This window comes from Monopterus albus, unplaced genomic scaffold (genome assembly GCF_001952655.1).
Source record: "Monopterus albus unplaced genomic scaffold, M_albus_1.0 scaffold118.1, whole genome shotgun sequence".
In the NCBI taxonomy this organism is placed as follows: domain Eukaryota; kingdom Metazoa; phylum Chordata; class Actinopteri; order Synbranchiformes; family Synbranchidae; genus Monopterus; species Monopterus albus.
The window spans coordinates 151,768-162,493 of record NW_018127998.1 but is presented as its reverse complement, the minus strand read 5'-3'; positions in this window follow the sequence as shown (position 1 = coordinate 162,493).

The following is a 10,726-nucleotide window of genomic DNA, read 5'->3' as shown; positions in this document are numbered from 1 at the left end:
AAGTTCAAGGTTTGTGACACAAATCGCAAGTTATTCATCCTCATAAGGGACAATGACATCAGGACCCTGTATATTAGTGATGTTTTACCACTATAGCACTAAGATATCAAGAAGTAGCAAAATAAAGAGGGTTGAGACAAAGTCTTTCATGAAACAGTTGTTGTATTCACTGCCAGTAGCCAAACTGAACAAAGGTCTTGGTGGTAAATACAGTGATCCTTCCCAAAAAAAAACAAAACACTGAAATCCTAAATGACAGTTCGACCTTGTGTCAGAAGGATTTGTTGGCATAGGAACCAAAGGGCAAATTTGAAGTTCTCCCATTTTGAATTTTTCAAATCTAACTTTTATGTTTTCAGTCTCTCAGCCTTTTCAGCTTTAAAATAAACAAATATCCTGTGATGTAATGTAACTATGTATATTACTCCACTGTATTTACTTGATAACTACAATCCTATATTTTCAGATTTCACACACAAGATATATAAACAGTATATTAAAATATGATGCATTGCTAGAGATGAAATTATTATATATGAAGTAGTTCAAATTAGCTTCACCTCTGCCAACTACGTTAAATGCTATTCACACTTGAATGCAACCATAATAGTAATGAAAAAATATAATATAAAATAATTAAATACTCACAGGAGGTTTTTTTCTGCACTTGTAGTAACATTTTGTTGATTGTACTTCTACAATTGTAAATGAGTTTTTTATACTGTTACGAGTGAGTACTTTGGAGTACGTCTTCCACCGCTGCAAAAATGTTTATTCTTTACAATATTTCACCATAAACAGCGAAACATTTATGCATCGAGTTCCATCCAGCAGGCAACTGTTTAAGCCACAACCTCATATCAGATTTTCACTAAATGTTGCATCCATTAAATCCAGCTCCCTGGTACTTGTACCCACATGATAACAATGTGGGCACTTGTTTGCCTGTGCAACATAATTTTAACCACAATGCCCTTCAAACAATGCTTCCTGTGATGATAGTCAGGCTGACCCACCGAGAGACACTGAAAGCACCTTATACTCCATAAATCAAAATCTCCAGTAGAGATGACAGATTGAGGTTAACCAGTTTGACAACAAAATCTGCTCACAAGCTGAAAGAAGCTCACGGACCCTAACAACCTCGTCATCTGACACAATGAGGTTAATCATAATACCCGATGCTGAGCAGCTGCAGTACTGTACCTGGTAAACCTCTCCAGGGAGAGTGCAGGTGTGGGTGCATCCCTGTCGAGAGCTCATCCTTTAATAAGAGTCTCCTCTTGGATCCAGACCATAAAAAACAGTTAAGTCTGACACATAAGCTACAGCTGGTCAGGATTAACTGGCAACTTGTTTGTTCACTGAGCAGCCAGGCCTTTGCTGCGTGCAGTGACGGCTTATGCAGAGTGGCTGGTTTATGAGAAATCAGCAGTTGATTTCATGAGGAGAGGCTGGGTCAGACTCCAGACCCCAGTTTAGGATTTACAGCTTATTTATACAAACAACACTGGTCAAGCAAAAAAACAATATTAATTGATATACAGTGACTGAGTATGTTTATATCATCTGATAATACAGATTCATTTATTTGAGTAATTTGCTGTTCTTGGACTGAACGGGTTTGACTCTGGATATCTGGCGTTTCTTGCTTCCTTGCACATTTTAAATCTTATTTGATAATAGAGGCAGGAGAGAGCTCATACAGTTCTCATTCTGTGCTAATAAATGATTAAATTAATTGCTGTGCTTGCTGAAAGGGGGACACACCTTTAAATTACATCATATTTTAATGAGCCCTCTGTCAATTACATCCCTGAATAATGTGTTTTTCCTACTGCTACAGCTATGAGTTTTCTTTCATGGAAATGAAATATATACAGTAAGTGCAGGTTCAATAAATCCCTATAATTTTGAGTTTGGCTGCATGGGACAGTCACCAAAAGTATTATTATGCTGCTGTGAGCTTGATTTAGTTGGGACTACATCATGTGTTTCTATAATAAGCATGACATTACCCCAGGCTGACATGTACAGTAAAGGTAATGGCCACTAGATGGTGCAGGGATTATACTTTCTCTAGGTGAGGAAGAAGAATATATAGAGAAAATGGCCTCTTAAATAAGAAGTTTCATGAGCAGCTATTACCTTAGCAGATTAGATTTAAATTTAGCTGGGGTGGCCCATACTTATGCAACATAGATCAAGAGAGTGGGAAGAGGAGCTGTGACTTTTAGGAATCAACTCCATTAATCATTTGAGATTTATAATCATTACAGGAGCAGCTATTTATATCTGACTGAGCAGCAGGGCAACCCTGACTAACCCTGCAGTTTCTCAGTGGTGACACTCAAGAAGAAATATATGTATGTGTCAGAGCTGGTGCAGCTCATCACAGCACAGCAGCCAGTGTTGCTTAGTCAACCAGACACAGCCTCTTCAGCCTCAATTAAAAGCCTGCCTTAAACCCTGTGGGGCTAAGACAACCCGAAGACAAGCTGAAAAAAAGACTGGGAGGCAAGAGAAGAAAGAACTGTCAGTCTCTGTGGTTGGCTCTCTAGAGACTGGACAGGCGCTGGCTGAGTATTGCACCGCCGGCTGCAGATTTGGAGCCTGAAGTTGGCATGAAGACAGCTTGTTCTGTGTGTGCTACTGTGAAATATCCCAGTGGAGACTTAAGGAAGGCACAGATGTGAAATCAAAGGAATAATGTTCATTACAATAAGACATAACCTCGGAGGATGTAGAGATGTAAATCTGTGTGATGATGAGCACACATATGGCACAGAGCAGGAAGAACTAACAGTTTTCATTTTATAATTTTAAGGGTAAAAAAGAATGTTTAAAAGCCTATAATAAATGGACTTTATTTTATATAGCGCTTTCTCACAGTGTGCTACACTGGCCAAAGCGCTTTACAGAAGATCATACACCATTCACAACAGGCTGCCATGCACCGGCGCTAGTCAAGCCACCGGGAGCAATTCGGGGTTCAGTGTCTTGCTCAGAGACCAGGAGTCGCACCACCCACTTGCTGGTCAGGAGACGACTGCCCTACCTCATGAGCCACAGCCACCCCAGCTCACAGGAGAATCTGTGTGTCTCCTGAGTCAGTGTTAAATACGTCATCGTGGTTAAATGTCATGTTCAGACTGTAGCCTGTCTTATCTCAGTCTCCCATATTCATGCATTATTGATGAATGCTGGTATCACAAGTCACTGTCCGCTCTGTGCTCAACATGTTCTTTTCAAGACACCCACTGCAATTGTTAAAACACATGAATTATACATATTCCCAAAGTATTTAAATGTAGATTTAAGAAGCCTGTGTAAATTATAAAGACAAAATGTTAGACTCAAAAGTAAAGACAAAGAAAACAAAATGAAATCATCCTGTGGCTACAGGATATGACATCCAGTACCCTGTAGTAGAACAGGGAAGACACTAAAATCATAAAGGCCTGCAAATTTAAAGGGGAATTCCAAAAATTTACATAACAAATTATTTACATTTGTGTTTATGGGTTTTGGGGGAAACGTTACACTCAAGTGATGTCACTTGAGTCAGCGTTAGTTGGATCTGAAGACCAAAAAAAAAAAAAAAAATCTAGCGTGTGGAGTTATAAAGAAGCGAGTTCACCAGACTTCTGTAGCCTGCACCTTATCTCTCCTCTCCAAAGTTACCTTAGCCTCTATTAGCATAACATACTCAAATTTCCAACTGAACTCTGGGTATTGAGTTGCATTGTGGGTAATGTAGGCACCAGGTTTTGACAAGGAAAAAGAATAGGATAGCCAAGGCGATATCTCTGGTTCCATTATGTCTTTATTTTTACTGTCCATCACATGTCTGACAATGTTATATGAGTACAATGCTAAACTTATGAAGTATTATTTTAATGATAACTTCACTGACTCTCTCAAATATATATTTTTCACTGGTCTTATTATGGTAAGAAGATCTTAGCTCTTCTAAAGAAATCCCACTTGTGGGATGCTGAATAGTATATGCATTAACCATCCAGAAAAAATAAGGACACACAAAATAAACCACTGAAGATAAAACTACACAGAGGAGTCCAAGCACAGAGCACTTGCCAGCTGGTCACAAAGGATTATCTCCTCATCATGACTCATGTTGTCAGCTGTCAGGTATCTGTCTAGCATCACCTCCTAAAGAGAGCTAGTCTGGCTGCTTGTGATATCCGGGACATTTGTGAACACAATGAAGGAGTTTGTGGAAAAATTAGAACCTGGGAGAAATATGACTAATTTGTTATAATAGAAGATTTTTGATACAACAAGCGCAGGCTGCATCACAGGGGAATGATTCATGTGAATGTCAGTGTAGTCACACATGTTCAACTGAGGAGCCTTAATGCTATTTTCATATTATTCAAAGTATTTTTCCCCAGAAATGAAGATGTTTCCACTGTTAGCTCTCTACAAGTGTAAGATTTGTCCTCATATTGGCCATAGGAGAGGTGGGGTTAGGGAAATGGGTTTGAGCCAGTGGAGCAAAAAACCTTCAGATTAATTAAATAATGTAACAACCAGTAGTTTGTGTTTATTTTCTTATAGGGTATTAATCCTGGATCAGTCTCTGTTTTATAAACAGACTGATCTGGGGGGGGGTCAATGAAAAAACCTCTCGACCTTTATTGATTTTTACAGATAAAGCTACTCAGATTACAGATATTTTAAAAGCCTCAAACTTTTACAGGCAGCATCTCAGCGCAGATTTTAAATGCACACACACATGGTCTAGCCTGTGAGCACTTAGGTCTTCCACTTCTGAGAGCTTCGCTACAAGTTGCCTTCATGGAGTGGGTTTCCCTCTGACAGTCGTGATAGGAGAACGGCAGTTTCATTACAAAGAGCTGCAGTGGCTTTCTGCAGTGCTCAGGGACGAGGCCCTGAGGCACGGACTTAGATGGATGGAGAAAATGAAATACGACCAAATTACATGATGTAGTTGAAAAAATTTGAGTCTGCAGCCCCATGAAAATCATCATCAAATTTTCAATTTTGAGATGTAATCATTTGTCAAGGATCAGCTAATGTGTTAAAAGTGGATTCGTTCATCTATCAGTTCTAATTTTTAGGACATCTGCACATACGTAAGACAATGTTCTAACCCCACATCCTCACTTGTTTCACTTACTGTTAGTGAAGCTGCACTGCTATAAGCTTTCACCTTGTGATAAATATCAGATCCATTCCCTCTGTGGAAAGTGTGTGAAGACAAGATAACTGGATTGTCCAAAAATAGATCTCTTCGTCCGTTACTTGAGCACATTTCTCAGAAAGTCTCGGGAGGCTTGGATTCCTGAATGGAAGGTTGCCAGCTCAGTCCTGAGACATTTCTCAGCAGCATCAAACGGCGAGCAGCTCTGTCTTGTGCTCACATTGACAAACATGGCCAATCTGACTGATTCTGTGAGGGAGCTGGTTAAATTCGGAAATGTGACTTTAGCAGCTCTTTCAAAGGGTTTCTCGGACACGCCACGAATGAAGACTGTGGCTATAAGTCACTCAGGACATCCTCTCCAACAAATAGGAAGGCAAAGGAACAACGAGGTATCATGCTGGACATGTGTCATACAGACACAGCCGTCACCAATTCCTGTTTACACTGCCCGATGCTTTAAATACATCCTCTGTCAACTAATGATAGAGCATCAGCAGGTCAATGTCAACTGTTGCACAGCTCGTCCTTGTTTATCTCAAAGAGTGAAAATGGACCTGCCAGAACAATACATTTATTTATTTATTTATAAGGTAGAGGTGTCATAGAGGACTTCTTGGCCTGCCTGCACCACAACTATAACAAAAGGTGTGATATCCTATTAAATCCAAAAGGCTTGGTCTAGATCAACAATTGTCACCCAAGTCAAAAATCCCCCACACCTCAAAAATTGTAATTAATTGTAAAAGGAAACCATAAAACCTTCAGTGGACAGGCATGATTCACAGTTCAGCAAAAAAGGCAAAATGATGATTCATCCACCATTTTTAATATTCACAGTCACATTTCCTAAATCAATATATTGTGCTGCATGATGCATTCAGTCCAGTCAAATAGCCTATAAGCTACTTTTCCTTTCAAACACACATCCACTGAGACCATACATCATTTGCTCTGTCTCCTATAAGCAGCAGTATTGTCCACAGTATCCTATAAAAACCAGCCCCTTGTCAGGGCCAGTTGCCGGTGTGCAGGAAGAACAATGAATGTGCTAATCATGAACACTGTAGCGTGCATGGGCGGTTTCAACCTGAGCTCAGTGACTAGACAGATGTGTCAAATAAACGCACGCTCCTCTGCTTTGCTGAGGACCCATGCCAGTCGCTAGTGAGAGACAATCCATTTGTAATGTTCACTGATGCGCTCTCAGCGGATCACATGCGTGCATGAGTCGGTCTACTTTGTCTCCTCAGCTCACAGAGGCGGGTTGGATGAAGCTCCATCATATGATAGGCTTTAATCGCCTTACCTTTGCACTCGGTGTATCCTCGCGTTAGGTACTGATAAGGTCGAGCTTCCCCTGCATAGTCATCGTTTCCGTTCAGCTTTCTCCACGGCTGCGTTTGCCAGGGCGGGGAGCCGCCGTGGTGCGTCTGTCCATGCTCATCTTCTGGTGCTGGTACTGTACAGTAGCGCGCACACTGGCCTCGTATTGAGCCACACTCACCACGCCTTCAACCGCCGGCTATTATGTGAACAAGCCCCGCATCCCCTCCCTCCTTGCCTCCCCCACCTCCCTCTCATCCGGCAACTGCCGGCCGGACCGGCTTGGTTCACACTGAATCCCCGTAACAATCAAGGGTGATAGCCGGAAGGCTGCGTGTGCTGCATCCCTCACTTTCCCCTAAAATGCTTTGTGCGTGCTTTGTTTAAGGTCAGCAAACAGATTTATAAAATTCTATTTAATTTTGTGAGCTATAATATTACAGACTATATATATATATATACATATATACACACACGTTATACTAGTCTATATAACATTATTAATCGTTGTCCATTATAGCCTACTCCAGAGTTCATTGTTTTATATGTCCATTGGTTGTTACCATGGAAACAAGTATCCAGGGGTTCATATGATAAATAATCAGTAGCCTATTAATCAACACATCTGCTTACACTCAATAGTCAAATTAAACAGTTGCAGCAGTCACCATCATAACCAAGTCCATTAAAATGACATAGGACAACCATATGGACAAATAGACAAATAGAATTAAGATAATATATCTATAAATGCAGCTCTACAAAGTAAAAGTTTAAAAAGAGTTGTTTTGTTTATGAATGTTATCAGAAATAGCCAATTTAGTTTTTAAAACCTTCTTGAACTGTGACATACTGCAAACTATATGGCTAAGTTACTTTTTTTCATTGTATTGGACTTTGGCTGAGGTAACATAATGTGACCTCTCCTCAGCTACACTGTTTGATAACTGTGGGTACGTCCAGAACATAATGTTCTTCACTATATCCTACTGCATTTCTGAAGTTGTAACTCTTTTTTTAATCACACTGCGACCTTTTTTATGACTGAAGTAGATGGCAGAACAAACTTATAACTGAAGGACATTACAGCTCAGCCTGTAGAACAATTTGACCTACACTGAAATATGTGTCAAAGTCAACATCCAGGACATTTTTGTGATATGCAATAAGAAAGATGCACCACTCTTGAGCTAGTTTACTGGTGTGTGCTTCACATGCGATATACGTTCTTGCTTAGCAGTGAGGATGCTCCTGAAATATTCATTATTGTCTTCATTCTTACTCATCTGGTAGTTTTCAAAAAGAAACAAGCACAGCAGTCTTGTTAAAATAATATTTAATTCTGCTTTACAAATAAATATTGAAATATTTTAACACAGAGATAAACTGACAAACCGCAATTTGTCATTAAGGAGGCTGACGGATAAAAGAACTGCACTGCTGCAACTGTATCCCCTCCCAGTCTACAGTAAATGCTGTAGCCCATCAGCAGAGCGAGGCTCCCCCATCCCCCTTGCTCTTGGATTTCTGATGTCAAACATGAATAAGTATCTCATTAAGATCCCCCAAAACCATCTGTCCAGTGAGTCTCCTCCTTACAGGAAAATGCCCTAGAAAAAAAATTATGATTCCCTCATTTCCCTTGTTACCATCATTAGGAATCGAATGCTTCCATGTGGCAGCTGTAAGATTTGTAAGACTAATTTTTTGCAAGCACTACCATGTAAAATACTTACCAGATCCAGCAGTGTAAACATTTACTGTACATTACAGTAAGAATGTATGTAAATTTAACGCTGCTTTTCTTTTGTACAGAATTTTATTTTGAAATATCCAATGCATTTTCACAATCATGTTTACAATCTTTACAAGTTCACAATTAAAAATACATCTGCTTCATAATTAAGATGTGTGTTTGTATTTTTATGGATGACTGTGTCTACAGTAACACTACACACCATAATTACACTGTACTCACACTACACGTCACCATAATAGAAAGCAAAACACTGAAATCAAAATCAAAGCTTTAGCAACAAGAATCATCTGTGGTTTCATACAGAAATCTGAGAGCAAGTATGCTGCAAAGGCTTTGTACATACTGTAGATTATTAAAAATACATTTTGAAAAATAATTAGCATGATCAGAAAATTCTGAGCATGTCTCTTCTTCAGCAATAATGGTATGACAGAGATAAAAAAAAAAAAGAACTTTTACTTTCTCTTACTTTTCAGTAGCCCGATAATGTAGCCACATTTTGAAGCCACATTGAAAAGACACCGAAGACAGAAACATATAATTATGTTTGGTTTTGGAAATGCACATTTTCGGTTACTCGTGTTCTCATATTTTGGTTTTGTATGATAGTAAATAAGAACTGGTCTCCATTCTCTTATCAATACACAGTCAAAGCAGGCGACTGCCCAGGGCTCCAGAAGCCCCAGGTTTATTACATATCATGTTAGTCTACAAAATGTGATTAATCACAGATTTGTCAGTGTCAGATTCAACTGCATCGAGTCGTCCATCATCCTCCTGTGGCCTTGGTCTTGCAGAGGGACTTTGCATCAAAATCTAGTTTAAGACCTAAATGATTACACTTTATATGGATCTCATTTGTTGTTAAGTTGTATTTTATCAAATTGCTTCAATTTTTCATTGTTTGTAGGGATTAACCCAGAGAAAACCTCAAGCATGAGGAAAACCTCAGGGGAAATAATGAAACTGCCATGTCTGGGAGTCAACAGGGGCTGAGCAACAGGGGCCCTAAGGGGTTTCTAATTCAGCCATGTACTCAGTAAAATATATAATTATTTTAGTGTATACTAAGAAATTTAAATCAGAAATGTAAAACAGATGATACCTCAGTGTTCCCAAGAAAACTCACATTCACTTCAAGTAGTATGGACCAAATTCATTTTATACTATGGCAGTACATTTTTTCACAATTTGTAGTCTGCAGCTGATCTTCAAACCATTTCTCAGTTTTCTGTTCAGGACAACCTGAGCAGGGAGTGATATCATGTCAACATGAGCCCTCACTAGTGTCCTGGAACACCCGGACACCCTTGGCTCATATTGCAGGATCGTGTTGTGACTCCAGCATACAGGAAGTCCTCTGTGGCAAGTCACTGATGATTGGCTGTCACCTATCTCTCATGAATGACTCCTGAGTGCAAACAAATGTACATAAATGTTTCACACCTGAGCAGAAACATTTCTCTGTTGGCCTATATTTCAGTTCCCAGTCTATATTATTCACCAGCAATGTTCACAATGCCTGTTGCTGCTTATTAAATCTGCACAGTGCTGCGTAAACAATATATTAGCCTTTGTAATTATGTCTGTGTTCGCTTATTGTATCTCATTGCAAATGGCCAGTACACTGCTTGACATTTACTTTCAGTCATTTGTGTGCCACAACCTTCATGCACATGTCATAATTGCAGAATATGTGCTGTATAACCAGGTGTAATGTTGGGGATAATGGGCTCTGTGCACCTGAGTGGACTGATCACTTTTTATTACTATCTGAATAGAACATCACTGGGCCAATGAACTTAATTATAACTACTTTATATACTTCAGCCTATAACTACATCATATTTCAGAAGTTGATCACATTTATTTTTATGCATTGTCTAAATCTTCAAAGTAACTACTAAGTACAACTGATTTCCGTCAAATAAATGTTGTGCATTAAAAAGTACAATATAATAACTAGAAATATCAAGTAGCACAAAATGGAAATACTTAAGTAAGAGTACAGTCCTTTAGTCAATGCCATATTGAGCCAAACTGTGTCAAATGTGTATCCAAATTTCTTTCTTGTTTCTTTCATTTTGTGTCTAAAAAACAGTATATTAGTTCTTTTGTTATAACCTGTATAATGGGAATTATATTTATCTTGTTTTTTAACCTAATTGTGCTTCAAAGCCAGAATAATGTGAGTACAAGTATCAAATACATATACTATAAACTGTAATAACCCACTTGAGAAAGTGGAAAACAAAAATCAGTATTGTAGCCTATAGACTCTTGGGGCCCCTTCAGCTGGATTCTCCTGAGTATTAAGTGCCTCTATTCATCAACAACAACACCCACTGTAGTTTTGCCTGTTTAAGGGTTTATTTTTAACGTCTGTGCTTCCCTGCAGAAGCATATTTGCATGATATGTGCACTGGTAAAATGCAGACCTGAACCAGTTCAGC